We start from the raw sequence: 14,962 nt of genomic DNA, 5'->3' as shown, positions 1-14,962 counted from the left end.
ACCCAACCACTCTTCTCCAAGCAGTCAACCAACTGCACAGGGCTTCTCCCTGAGGATCTTATGTACGTTCTTTCGGGCCATAAAAATTTATCTTGCAAGGCTTCTCTCCTTCTTCTTCCTCAGAGGAGACTTTTTGACTTGTATTTTGCCTGGTGTTTATTTGCTACCCAAAATGACTCTCTGTTGCTTTACTTGCACTCACATGACAGTATACTGATACATTTTACTTTTCAGGAAGAAACCCCCCCAGTATAATCTCTTATTTCTGACAATGTTTTCAGTACCTGAGTGCTTGTACACACCGAGAATGATGTTAAATAATTATGGTCTGTTGTCATCTTTGACAACAACAGCAAATTTCCTACCAAAAGACAAAAAAAAAAAAAAACCAGACAGATGAATGATTGATTCTGTTAACTATTAAAGCACATTGTATATAAAAAATAAAATAAAAACACACATAAAAAAACAACAACAAAAAAACACCCCAACACCAAAAAACCCCACACGTGGAATGATCTTTACAGCAATTGCTTAAAATAGCTTTCCAGGTACACATACCAAACCCCATATTTTCATCTGGAGGACATAAAATCATTTTCTGCATTTTAGGTCATAATCTGTAATTCTCCATACAGCACAGAACCTTACTGCTCTTCTTTGCAGTTGGTTGTCAAGGGTTTTTTGCAGGGGAAGGTTTTGATGGATCCATTCGGTGAGAATGGTATATTCTTTCACACACTACAAAGCTACAAAGTAGATTTTTTACTGTTATTCCACTAAACATAAACTGCATATGCCTCCAAGAAATCCAATTATTGGTCCAGTAAAGCAAAACACTAACGATAAAGTGTAAGTAAAGGTAGTGATGACTGTAATAAGTTTTGTCAAGCAAAGACACCAGTAACTGAGGTTATGCAATAACATAAGGACATACCACTACTGTGTCAATAGGGTTTTTCTGTAATGGATATAGCCCAGTGTCTCGACTTTAAGCAGTCACAGTTTAAAGAGGTGTTTACTAAAATTTTAAAACAGTCATGTAAATTCAGAACTGCAGACACATTAAAGTGTGCTGCATAGTTTAACACATTGATGAACAAGTAATTAGACTTATTTGTTTGCAGATTAAATGCCTGCAAAATAAAAGGCTTTTGTTCAGTCTGAGAAAAGGGAAAACAAAAAGAAAAAAGAAACTGTGTTCTCACATTTGCACTCCATGCTGCAACAAATAAAGAACAATGAGATTATGCTTTAATTTTTGGTACAGCCATGCCCAGAGGATTTTTGGAACCTTACTAGAGAACAACAAAAAGCAGTGTGTCAAAACAAGAAAGATAGCATACTGGATTGTATTTTCAGGAGTCACTTAACTCTGGGAAAACTTACACATCACTTAAATTTTCAGTTTCTTCAGTGAAAAGGAGAATACATCACATTCTAAAGAGGTATATCACATTCTAACTGCAACATCTTTTCCTTGCCAGGTCACGTGAAAATACTAATGAGCAGACCAAGAGTAACCCCATTCTGTGGCTTCCTTTCTTAAAGGAGACAAAAGTATGATCCAAGACCATGTGTGAGCCAGATTCTCCTGCCCTGCTTCAGTGCTACCTATGGACTTCTAGCCGTTAAAACAAAAGGAAAACATCCAGGCCTCAATGAGAGTCCAGAGTCACAGCCTTTGAGCCATCATTCTTTAAGTTCCAGTAGGCAATAGGTAATGTTCCCAGCAACATTGCAAAGAACACGAAAAAAAAAATCTTATTTTCTCACAAAATATCCATTACTCCAACTCAGTAATACGTAAAGATGGAGACTTTATATGGTGGGAAGTAAATTCCAAGTATTACAATGGAGGCAAAAAGGAAAATTAAAAGATACTAAGCAGGCTAGAAAAAAGAAAAAAACCTAATTTTAATCCTTCATCTTTTAATACGGATGCATTTATGCTATATGGCTACTGTGCATATACTGCAACATCTTCCTCAAATACAGTATTTAATGAAAACAGGAGGAGGATGAAGAACATGAACAGAGAAACAGAAATACTCAGGCGAAACCTCAATCCTTGATTTTCATTTCACCTCATGGGTTTTGTTATATTAATATTGCAATCAGATGTGTAAGTTTGAATATTATTTATTCACAGAAATTCCCCAAATAGCTTCTGACTAGAGAGAGGAAAGATCTCAATACACAAAGTATATCATGTGTTAGAAAAAGCAGGAAACTAAGATGACAACAGAAGACAACAGTACATGCCCATCACTGGGCTAGCCAGGATCTGTCACAGCCCAGGGGACCCAAAGGTTCCTCAGAAGCCTGACAAGACCAATTAGCATCTTGTAATAAGGCAAAGAGTATCATAAGACTGCCAAAAAACACCATTTGGATGATTTCAGATGAGCAAGTCATTCTATCAGCTCATATTTTGAAAGTAATGAGTCTATTTTAGCCCAGCTAAAAGTGAATAAATCTTCAACTGCTCCCAGCAATCTTGTGCATTTCTAGAATAGAATCCAAAAAGGATTGAAATGTTCCCATCAAGAACATAAACCTTCTATTGCTGCACTCTTTCTGGAGAGATTTAATAAAGTATTTTTCAATTGCACAGCTTGAAAAAGGAGTGTTTGCCTGCCTGCCCACCAGTAAGGAAAGCACATCACAATTTGGCAAGGAGGAAGCAGGAAAGACAAGAGGAGCTGCCTCACCCCACGCTAAACGTTACTTGGTTCCCACTGAATCCCTACGCTATACTTTTCCTTTGTGTTATCAGGACAACTTCGGAAAGCATGACAACATAATAAAGCTAGAGAAAGACAACCCCATTATTACCGCTGCAGAAAATAAAACACAGATTAATGTCACTAATGCACATGTCAAAAGAGATAATAATGATGCGTACAAATGAATCTTCTCATCAGGAGCAAGGAACATAAGCACCACCTAAAAATGAGTAATAATTACATACAAATCAAAAATGACATTGCCAGCTGCTAAGCACACATTATTCTCTCAGATTACCAAAGGGTTTGTTTTCCATTTTTTCCCTAAAACTTGCTAAGTCTTCCTTTTCTATTCAAGTGACATAAATTATAAAGTAGCGGAGCAGGCACTTGCATTCCCTAGGAAGACAAATTCCGGCGCCATCGGGTAGCTGCTGCGTTCAGCTCTGAATACCCATTGTGCCAAGATGAAGGTGCAGATGTGCAGTGGAGGCTGGTAACAGAAAATGGCTTTTCTGAGTCACAACACAGAAACCGGTTATAAACTGCGACAAATGCCCAGTTTTCATTTTCTGAAGCATTTACTAACAATGCACCGCAGAGTTTTCAGATCTCTCTCTTAAGGCTGGCATTTATGCATGCTCTAGCCCCTGATGTTGTACTAAGATTCAAACATAGGGCAGTCACATTCAATAAGTACACAAGTCATGCCCTCCCAATCTCAGCCAAGAAGAGTGTGGCATATAAAATCCTGCTTTGGTTATATTCTTCTGATTGCATTACTTGTCATTTTTATCATCACTATTTCATCTATCTTCCAAAGATGGAATATAAGATCAAGAACCACAATCACACACTTTTTGAACTAATAACTTCTTTTACTCTCATTCTTTTCACTTGAGTTCATACCCTGAGGATAAAACTGAAGACAAGCACCATATAGCTTCTAAATTAGCTATATACCAAAGCAATATAATTAAAAATCTAGTATCACGAAGACGAGACCTAACACAATACAGGAAAATAGAGCATCAAGAAATGTTAACTTTTCCTGATTTTATACTATATCCAGGAGTTTTTCATCTGCATCCAAACTGTCAGCTGGACAAGACAAGATTTTATTACTGAATGGACACAATAACAGTTTGCATTAAGCAGTTGAGACACTAGAAAATGACAGACCACTTTACGACATGGACTAGAGGATTGCTTTCTCCCCTACATCTTTGCTTAGAAACCGCTACAGTAATTTTTTTAGTCTGTAGGTATGGAGGTATATTAATCTTTCTTCTTTACATTTTATTGCACGTGAGCTATGAATTATTTTCTCTTTCCCATAAATATTACAACCTTCCTACCTTTATTATGACATGATCATAATTTTCAAGTACATGTATGCTATTTAATAAAAAGGACCGTGTTAAACCAAAATAACCACCACAAATAAAACCTAAATAATAATTAGGGTAGCAGGTAAATATGTGACATTTATTAGACAAGCCTACTGAAAATAATACTTTTGGCTGGATGTTAGAATGCTTTTTCTGCTAGCAACACACACAACCACAAGACACTTTCATTTACTTCACTCACAAGACTGCTGAATTTTATATTCTTCCAGACAGTACTTAGGGTGTAATCATTTCTTTTTTGACAAACACTGCCAAAATCATGACAGCATTCTTAGCAGAAACTGGCACAACAGCAAAATGAAAAAAAAATTCAACTCATTTTCTGCTGAACATTTCTTTTCAGTTGGTCTGTAAAACCAAGATCAATTTGCCACTTACAATGATTAATAACTTCCTTGTCCTTGACAAGGCACTCTATAAATTGTTACAGGCACAATGGTACTCAGCAATACCATCAAGGTGTCTACTTACTACGTATTTGTTAATATTTTATTGTGGCAATCTCTCATTTTATGCTTGTGAGATATTTTTCTTATTTTTAAGTGGAATTTCTCATATTTGTTCCCATTGCCCTTTGTCCTGCCACTGGGCATCACTGAAAACAGCTATCTTCTTTATTCACTTTTATCATGTATTTACATAAATCGGTAAGATCACCTTGAGTCTTCTCTTCTCCAGGCTGAACGGTCCCAGCTCTCTCAGCCTTTCCTCATAGGAGAGATGCTCCATCCCCTTTACCATCTTAGTAGCCCTTTGCTGGACCTGCTCCACTATGTCCATGTCTCTTGTGTACTGGGGATCCCAGGACTGGACCCAGCACTCCAGGATCACCCGCTTGGACCTGCTGACAACGCTCTGCCTGATCCAGTCCAGGCGGCTGTTGTTGGCCTTTGCCACAGGGCACATTGCTGCCTCATGGTCAACTTGGTGCCCAACAGGACTTCCAGGGGACTTTTCTGCTTTCCAGCTGGTCAATCCCCAGCATATAATGGTACATGCAGTTACTCCTTCACACATGCGGGACTTTGCATTTCCTTTTTGTCATGGTTTAACCCCAACCAGCAAATAAGCACTACGGAGCCACTCCACCATTCTCCCCACAGCAGGATGGGGGAATTGGAAGGGTAAAAGGGAGAAAACTCATGGGTTGAGATAAGAGCAGTTTAATAACAGAAATAAATTAAAAATTGTAATAGTAATAATACCAAGAAATTGTAATGAAAAGGAAAATAACAAAGAGAAATAAAATTCAAGAAAGACAAGTGATGCAAATGAAAACAATGCTCATCACCAACCCACCAATGCCCACCCATCCCAGAGTAGCAGCCCCCCTGCCAACTTTCCCTCTAATTTTATTTCTGAGCATGATGCCATATGGGATGGAATATCTCTTCTGTCAGTTGGGGTCAGGTATCCTGGCTCTGTCTCCTCTTGACTTCTTGCCCATCCCCAGCCTACTCACAGGTGAGGTGAGGAGCAGAAAAGGCCTTGACTCTGTGCACGAACTGCTCAGCAGTAACTGAAACATCCCTGTGTTACCAACATTTCCAACACAAATCCAAAACATAGCCCATACTAGCTACCACAAAGAAAATTAACTCTATCCCAACCAAGACCAGAACACCTTTGCTGACCTTCAGGAGATTGCTGTTTGCCCATTCTCCAGCCTGCCGAGGTCCCCCTGAATGGAACACAACCACCTGGTATATTCACCACTCCTCCCAGTTTTGTGTCATTAGCAAACTTGCCGAAGGTGCACTTTGTCCCATGGCCCAGGTCATTAAAGATGTTCAAGGGTGTTGGTCCCAGTATCAATCCCTGGCGTACACTACTAGTGACTGGCCTTCAGCTGGACTCTGTGCTGCTGATTACAATCCCCCAAACCTAACAGTTCAGCCAATTTTCAGTCCGGCTCACGGCCTGTTTATCTAGTCCATAGTTCAACAGCTTCTCTGAGGGGATGATATGGAGGACAGTCTCAAAAGTCAAGATAAGGAACATCCACTGCTTTCCATTCATCCATACAGCTGTCATGTCATTGTAGAAATCTATCAAGCTTGCTCTGGCATGACTTCCGCTCCTTAAATCCATGCAGACTGCCCCTAATCACCTTCTTGTTCATCAGATGTTTGGAAATGCTCTCCAGGATTATTTGGTGCATTGACTGAGGTGAGGCTAACCAGACTGAATCCTCCTACTCATGAGCTCCTTGTTCATCCATGCAGGCCTACCATCACCTTTCATTGGTTTCCTGCACATCACGATGGACCATGCTTGAGCTTGGAGGAAATAATCCTTGAAAATCTACCATCTCTCTTCTCTCCAGGACCACATGTCAAGGAACTCTTCAGAAGCAGGTCCCCGAACCAGTCTGCTTTCCTGATGTTCAGGGTTGTGATCGAGCTATTTGTCTTGTTCCCTCCTTGCAGGATCCCAAATTCCACCAGATCATGGAAAGTGCATCCAACACTGCCCCAAACCTTGACAACCCTTGCCAGTGCTTCCTTGTTTGTAAGCATGAGGTCAGTGCACTCCAGAAACCTCCTGGATTACACTTGTGCAGTGTGGTATTGCTCTTCCAGTAGATATCAAGGTGGTTAAAGTCCCCCTGAGGACCACGTCCTGCAAACATGAGGTTTCTTCCAGCTGCCTGAAGACATCATGTACAGATTCTTCCTGATGGAGCAGTTTGTAGCATAACAATGTCAGCCACATTGGTCTGTGCTCTACTGATCCATAAGCTTTCAGCTGTTTGATCATCTCTCTGAAGGCAGAGCTCCACGCATCCCTGCTGCTCTCTCACATGAAAAGCAACAGCCTCTCCTCACCTTCCCAGCCTATAGCCGTTGTAACTGCATAAAGCAATTTCTCCAGTGATAAACTAATCCCAAATGTATTTTATCTGGAGTACTTGCTAAATTAGTGATTTTTTAAAGTACTCTTGTGATGCTGGTAGATGCTTCTGTATTCATAATCAAATCATAGCCAATACCTACAATGGGCTGTGATACTGCTTCAGCACCAAGTGAGAACTGGATAAGGTTAAATAAAGACAGGTGTAGCTTGACCTCCTTCTCAGAAAAAAACAAGGCAGTAAGTGCTAACTGGACTTAACGTTTTGGGGAACTGGCAAGTAGCTCTAGCAGCTGAATCAACAGGTGTTCCAATTACTTCCCATTTCTCCTTCTGTGAAAGTCAGAAGAGCAGATTTTAATTTGTGTCACAAATAAGACATTCTGTACCCTAAGGCTAATATTCCCTGTTATCACTCGCCTTCGAGCAACAAGTTACAAGTGACACCCTATACACAAAATCATATTTTTATTTCTCCATCAGCCTCAGTTTTCAATATTTATTATCCTTTTTCTTTTAAGTAACATATTTACATCTTATGGGCAACACAATACAAGACACTATCTAGGGATGACGGGCCTAAAGGGAAAGAGGAAAAAAATAAATGTTTTGCTCTGCGTTTCAAACAGACCATTTTTGGTTTAGCGAGCATTTCCATTCCTGATATTGCCTTCTACAGCTTAACATTTCTGAGTCATGTTCTTGGTGCAGTGTTTGTGAGAAGTTACTGAGCCACCAAAGAGATGCCTGGCAGAGTCCTGACAAGGGCCTCTCTCAACCTGCAGCTTTAGCTCAAATGACCCAAGGGAACAAAGCAGAAAATATCTGTACATGGACATTCCCCTTTCCCAAGGAAGGCTTGTGGACAGAGATGCTTACAAACAGGTGTGTATCCTTTCTCACCAAAAATACTCTTAACACTCTGACCTTCTCAACTGTTAGGAAAGATACAAAAGAGCATAAATTGCTCATGCTTTTAGGACAGGCTTGGATACGGTACTGGAAACCATGTGGATTTCAATGTAATTTGCCACATCTCACCATTTGCCAACTGACCGTAGACTGTATTTCTTCAATATAACACTCTCCTGCACCCAACAACTAGAATGAGCACACCAGCTGGAATCATCAGAGTAGAAGCCCACATGATGTTCCACCTTTGCAGGCAAGGTTCAGAACACACAAGCAAATGAATATTTTGACTAAAAAGGGTCCTGCTACAACTGGATAAAAGCTTACATGCCTTCATACTTTAGCTCTGTCACAATAATAATTTTTATGGTGTCTTTGACAGATAACCTTAAGTGTCACATCACACTGACTATCTCCTAAAGTTTACATATAATCTTACCTTTCTTTGTTGCTTGGATTCAGCTAAGACACTTCTACTGGGGATAAAATGAGGATTTTTTTTTCTACTGGATTAATTTAAAAGCTGAAATTCCACTAGGTTGCAATAGTTTTGTCCTGAAATTTAATGTGCATAGACAGCAAACCAGCAGGAGTTTCTTTTGACAATATCAGACTCATTGCACTGCATTTTTAGCCTCAAACAGGAAGGTGATAGGGAAAGCACAGGCTCACTCCTGCATCCTGGAACATACAACATCCATTAGACTCTTGTTTGGGGATCATCTATTTCAATCAAAATCTCCTGATTTCAAGCACATACTAATCCACCATTTGGCTAACCAAATGTTACATGGCATGAAAACATCTGGAGTCCCACATATACCTAGAGTATGAAGGTCATTTCAACAGACTAGATGAGAGCTCTGTTTAAGAAGCTTTCCTGTGCTAACAAACCAGGCAAACTTCAACTGGGCAAAGGATCCAGCCCTGTTTCCAGGCCAACAATCACACTAGGAGGTGAATACATTATAAGGTTATTTCAAAAATATACCTGGGAAATCCTTTGACATTTGCGTTTAGTTTACAATACTACTTGTTCTGTTTCTTGGTGTCAACTCAAAATGTCAGAATTCATTTTGATTTAGAGTCCACAGCTATTTGAGCTTTTTCTCATAACATCTTGTCAAAGCACTGGCTTGCAATACTTCCCAAAAATAAAAGTTAAAGATTTCAGCTGATAGTTTCCTCACCTTTTCCTCTTCCAAAATCTTACCATCTTCAACAGCAGAGCTGAGCGTGCAGCTTATTGAAAGTTCCCCGTCTGAAGACAACTGTAGTCATCTCCTTTATAAGTGCTGCTGTTAAAACCAACTTCTATAGGAAATGACTGCTACTTTTAGAGACAGACTTATTAATACTTTTTATTCAGCAAGAACTACTGGGAGGTATTTTCTGCAATATCCAGCTATGGACTGTCTGAAAGTTGGTGGTCATGGTCATTTAGTTGTTCCTCATAGGCTGGCAAGTTTGGGAGGATATTTGTTACTGATGGGGAAAGCACTGAAAAGCAGGTCAAGTACAAGAAAAGGTCTCTGAAAGTGAAGAAGGATGTGTAAGGGGGAATCCAGTTCTTCAAAACATGCACAAATAGGGGCTTTGGCAGCTGTGGCATCCAAAGACTTTGGTGTGGGGAAAGCAAACAAAAAAACCCAAGAAACACCTTGTAGCTGCAGAGGAATTTATCTGTGTCAGTCTCCACTAACTGCATTTACATTTTACAATCACACAAGTTCTGTGTCGCTATTCCTAATTTAACTAATAAAAGCATGTGTGTTTTGACAAAAACTGGTTCTCCAAAACAGACTGCTCTCTACAACCTATAAAACAATTCACTGATCAATATGAGCCCAGTGCTACGCTTCAACTGGGATACATGACTGAGGTAAAATCTTGAAAGCAAAGATAAGAGTAATACAGTGTCTAACTTTTATGGGGCATACTTGGAAAACAATTTTAACTGTCTAGAGAACTGAAAATCAGTTTCATATTTACATGCCAACATTGCATGCGTACACCTGTGTGTATACATCCATCTCATATGCACACCACTTACTTGCAGGGATGGGTCTCTTCCTCATAAAGCCAGTTTTGGGCCACAGCACCTATGCTTCCAGAAACACAGGGCACAAGGGAATAACCACCTCTGGAAATATCTTTCCCATATGGACCATTTCTAAAACTGTTGCTCAGCAGGGCTGGAATGCAATCAGGTAAACATTTAGGAAGATCTTTCAGGAGATGAGAAGAAAAAGGATGCCTGTCAGTTTCTTACAGTCAGTAGAAAAGAACAGCAGGGTGGGAATTTACTTTGGTTTGTAGGTTTACTGCACAGTTTGACCTGGCAAATGCAGAACATGACCCGTGGAGCTGGGGCTGCTCCCATGTGCTGTGGGGATGAAGCTCTTTCAAGACCACAGGTTAATTCTGTGCTCTCCTGCAGCTTAATCAACTCTGGTAGTTCATTTCCCCTCTTGGTTCCTACAGCTGAAATTTGGGAAGCAGGGACAAAGGTGACTTAAACTTAAAAAATGCTCCAAGGAAATGAAATCAATCCCAGAGGATTTCCTGACAGAAGAGCTTCAAGGCACTCTGACATGTTCTCGGGGCAAAACCACTGTTAAGTCTGGCACTCACAGCTTGAGCGATGCCTCCATGATGCTTCACGCTTCAGTAGAATGCAGCGCTTTCTGCTCCCTCTCCGCAGAGAGAAAAGGGACATGCTGCTTTTTTAGGTATTTATGCTTTTAATATATTTTATATACATGTGCGTTGATAATATCTGGATACATAAGATGCATATCCTTATGTATGTAAGTAGGAAAATAGGAAGAAAGGGTCAGACTTCAAGGGAGACCTGGGTACAGCTGCATGAATAAGAGCAAACAGACCCAAGCTCACCCTGCTCCCCTACATCTGCTGTAATGGATGTAACCACTTTTTTTTCCCCCTCTCTCTGTTTTTAACAGTATTATTAACTCACCCCTAATTTTACAGCAAAAGTTGACCAAAAAAAAGGACAACTAATTAAGTATTTATAAAAGAAAACTACATAAAGTCAATATTATGAGAGAAAACAGAAGAAAACAATGACCTTTGGCATTTTAATCCCCGCTTTAACACTCTGAAAACCTTGTGCAAACATAAAAATGTGTACAAACATGGATGTTATCACCAGATTTCAGCAGAACAAAATGAAAAAAGATTTTGAGAGTCTTAGCATTATGGGAAATTGTAGCAGAGTAAGGCTTTTAAAAAAAAAAGCCACCATAATTTCCATTTTAGGTTTGTTAAACAGTCACATTGTAACATTTTAATTGCATCTTTTTTAATACACTTTCTTGCTACATCTAGAGGTGAGACATTTCTCAGTAAAGAAGAAAAATATTTCCCACAGTCACAAAGCACTTTCAAAGCCTCAAGTGACAGCGCAGTTCCAGTGATAAAACAATACAGTTTCGTAGCACACAACTGCCTCTACTGCATTCTATTAATTCTTGCCTACTGACATTACAAGCATCCTCTGCATTGTTTGTATTTTAATAAACCTCTCCAGAGTCTCCTTTTAATTAGAGAGATATATACACACACCAAGCTCCTGTTTTTTTTTTTTTTACTCATTTATTGAATAATTTTAGTTAAATTAGCTCTCCAACTAGCAAGATTTCCTCATTATCACCAAAAACTTTGATTTCTGCAAACCTGCTTACAGTGTCCATCACTATGACCCACGGTATTTAAGAGTTGAACTTCACAGAGAATGCAAGGAAAAGCGCTGTTACTTTACTGCATCTGAATATAAATCCCAATGTTTCGCTTTGGTTTGGTGGTGAGGTTTTTGACCTTTAAGAGTGCTGTTTCTCCATACTTCTTGGGCCATAAAATAGTTCTTCACAGTGGGCACACTGTCAGAGCCCTGCCATACATTCAAGTAGCACAAGGATGCTGAATCTATGGCTCACCAGGAGTGTACCTCCAACCAGGTGTTGTCTGTCCCCTTCTCCAGGGGCCTCCTGGGCAAAGCTCGTTCTGCTCACCAACAGCAGCCCGGTTGTGGTCCATGCCCATATATCAGCAGATGCTGAGCACACGTGGGATGGAAGAGCAGCTACTGATTCCCTCAGAAGGGGGAAAGGTGGGAGATCAGTGCTACAGTCAGAACAAAACACACCTCTGTATTTGAACTATGTCTAAAAATATATATATAATGTGTAATTATATTAGATTTAAATAGCAATTATGTGAAGCCCCCTAAAAACAACATTATGAACAAAACTCACAGGGAGATGAGAGACCCCCAGCTGTACAGTAAAAGGAATTACTTCATTACTTCAGTATATTGACTAACTGGATTAACCACGATCTTTGCAGAAGTAAGTACAACCCCTCTTACCTACTTCAAAGGTCTCTTATTCAGGCCATGTTTCCACAAAGTCGAATCAACATTTATGTTACATAGATTTTTGTACACTACTCATATAAGGTTATGGGGAACTACTCACAGGCAGATGATGTTTCTTAAGAAGCATACAGCTTCTGAGATATCAAAACATAGCTCAGAAAACAATCACAGCCACCACGTACCCTACTGCATTATAATTTGCTTTTTTTAAGGTCATTGTCTCTTTGATGCTGGACTTCTGATAATTTCGATCATTTAGAACTTTGGTTTCTTTTTTTGTTTCCCCCACTCCTCTCCTCCTCTGACTTTTCAAGCTGTGTGATGCAACTGCCATCTCTGACATGAGAAGCTATGGGAAATAACACATGAATACAACCTGGCAACTTACCTTGAGCGACTCGAGCCCTCAAGGAAACAACACTGTCTACTGACTGAGAGTTTTAGTAGTCTTCTTTAGCCCATTACGACACGGATCCTCTCGAGACCGTAACCTTGCTGCCCAGAGCATCTTCTATCAAGTACCAGGTTGAGCCACAAGCTTGCACGAAGCCCACAACCAAACCTTATGCTCTGGAGCCCTTTCTGACCTGCCTACTCCATAACTATAAGCCAGCTGCATTACGCAAATACTCCCGATTGCTTTATCATAACACATCAAGTGTGTGCCTCTCTCAAACACAGGGTTTATGAAGAGGCTGGAACAAACATTCAGTGATTTAATGCTGCTCTAGAGAGCACTTGCAAGTGACTCTAGACAGTACGCTGTCCTGCTTGTAAGTCGATTTTTAGGAACTGAGTGATTTCTTTCTTCCCGGAAGGTCAGAAGACTTTTCTTAAAATATCTCAAGTGTGTGCATGTGTACACCCCCACGCAGAGTAATTGACTGCAGTACAAGATTACCACCAACAGCAAACAACTACAGAGAGACTTCAGCGCAAAAGATTTGCTTCTTCTCCATGACCACAGTCATGGAAAGACATGCTACAGGCTGCAAGTTAAGATTATTTGTATCAGATGCAGCTATCAGAAATTTCTTGCATTACCACGTCTGAGGCCTCAAACAATCAATGCACACTTGTGTACATGTGTATAAATAAAATAATTTTTATCATTTTCACGCTCTTCCACAGCACAAGCATAACTTGAACAACCTCATGAAACCATGCAGCTAATATGCAAGAAACACATAGAAAACACCAAGCCAAATTCTATCAGCCAACCTTGCTATGCTAAACACAGTTCTCTGCAACCCAGGTATCTTCCTTGCAAAACCTCCTCTTCCATTAGCGTGGCAAAGGGAAGCCATGGGGGAGTGACAATGAGAGCTGAAGATCTGGCCTTATATGTTTGGGTTCCACTCTAAAAAGAACAAAAGCAATCTCCAAGCAAGACATGGGCATGGGTTAACCTGTTTAAAGGACTGCTCATAACCAAGTCCAAGCTGAAAACTTTTCAGCAAGAATGTTCAAGAGGTACCTCACCTTCCAGTGCACCAGCATTATTATTACATTACAGATCTCACTGTTTTAATCATTAAGAGCCTGGAAACTCATGTTGAGAGAGAAGTATGATAGCAATGCATGGATATATTCACTGACATTTAATATAGTCACTTTGATTAATTATTAAATCTCTGAAATGAACTTGGTGCTTGAAATGGCTTTTCAAAGGGTCCAGTGTTCCCATTAGCAAATTAACTTTACTCTCAACAGTTGGCATTAGTTGCTTGGAAACAATTACATTATTTAAGACATCTAAACACACTTCATTTAATCCACTAACCCCTAAACTGGTTTCCCCAAAACTAACAGAGTCATTCCCTTTTCAACAGATTCACTTTTTTTTTTTTTTATATTACCTACATAGCCTGACATTAAATTTTCAAAAATAATGTCTTTGCAATCACTGAACCTACATTTAAGTTCATCCAGTATGTGCAGACGTTTTCAATGTTGAAAGTAAGAAGCATGAAGTTTGCCCGAAAAGACAATTCAGGATACTCAATCGGTCAGTACAGGAAAAGCTAGTGAATCAAACCACCAAATATACCTAAGTTAAAAACCCAATAATTGCAAAGCTTTTTGTTTCCCTTAATTCAGTAGATGTCTCTTTAAAAAAAAAAAAAAAAAAAAAAAAGATTTCATACAAACAGTCACTATCTAACCAGCATTAATTAGACAAGAAAAAACTCACAGCTAGGAGCATTTTACAACTGTAAACGAAGAGTAAATACATCTTGTTGACACAAAGAAAATCTTTATTTTTCATACAAACATTCTAAAATTCACTCTTCCCTAATTCTTATGAAAGTACTGGTTAGGTCAGTAAGTGCGGGACCTGATTTGACCCAAAAAAGCTAAAAATGGGAACTGCTTCATCGCTGATGCCCACCTGTTAATGGTGCTTTTGGGAGAGGACACTAAGGAGAACTGAGGCTGTGCAGAGGCAGATAAAGCCATGTCAGTGCAGGACAGGACCCTGCCCACAGCCACCACAGCAGCTGGGACACAACCTTCAGCCTTCTCTTTGGGAGCAAGGCCAAGAAGCCCCACCAGCTCCTACCACCACCTGAACCACAGCAGATCAGTGCGGCACTAATGTATGTGGATATTGAGCTTCAAGCACTAAAACAAGCTAGAAAAAAACACATTTAATT

The 14,962-nt window shown here is 39.8% G+C and overlaps 1 protein-coding gene across 15 annotated transcripts in view; it reads right to left on the bottom strand.

Moving 5' to 3' along the window:
• The window catches only part of GRIP1 (glutamate receptor interacting protein 1), a 327,070-nt gene that overhangs the window by 195,319 nt on the left and 116,789 nt on the right, over window positions 1–14,962 (bottom strand). The window lies entirely within an intron of this gene.

Source organism: Patagioenas fasciata, chromosome 1 (genome assembly GCF_037038585.1).
Source record: "Patagioenas fasciata isolate bPatFas1 chromosome 1, bPatFas1.hap1, whole genome shotgun sequence".
Classification (NCBI taxonomy): Eukaryota; Metazoa; Chordata; class Aves; order Columbiformes; family Columbidae; genus Patagioenas; species Patagioenas fasciata.
Note: the sequence above shows the minus strand (reverse complement) of the source record. Positions and strands in the feature narration are given on the sequence as shown.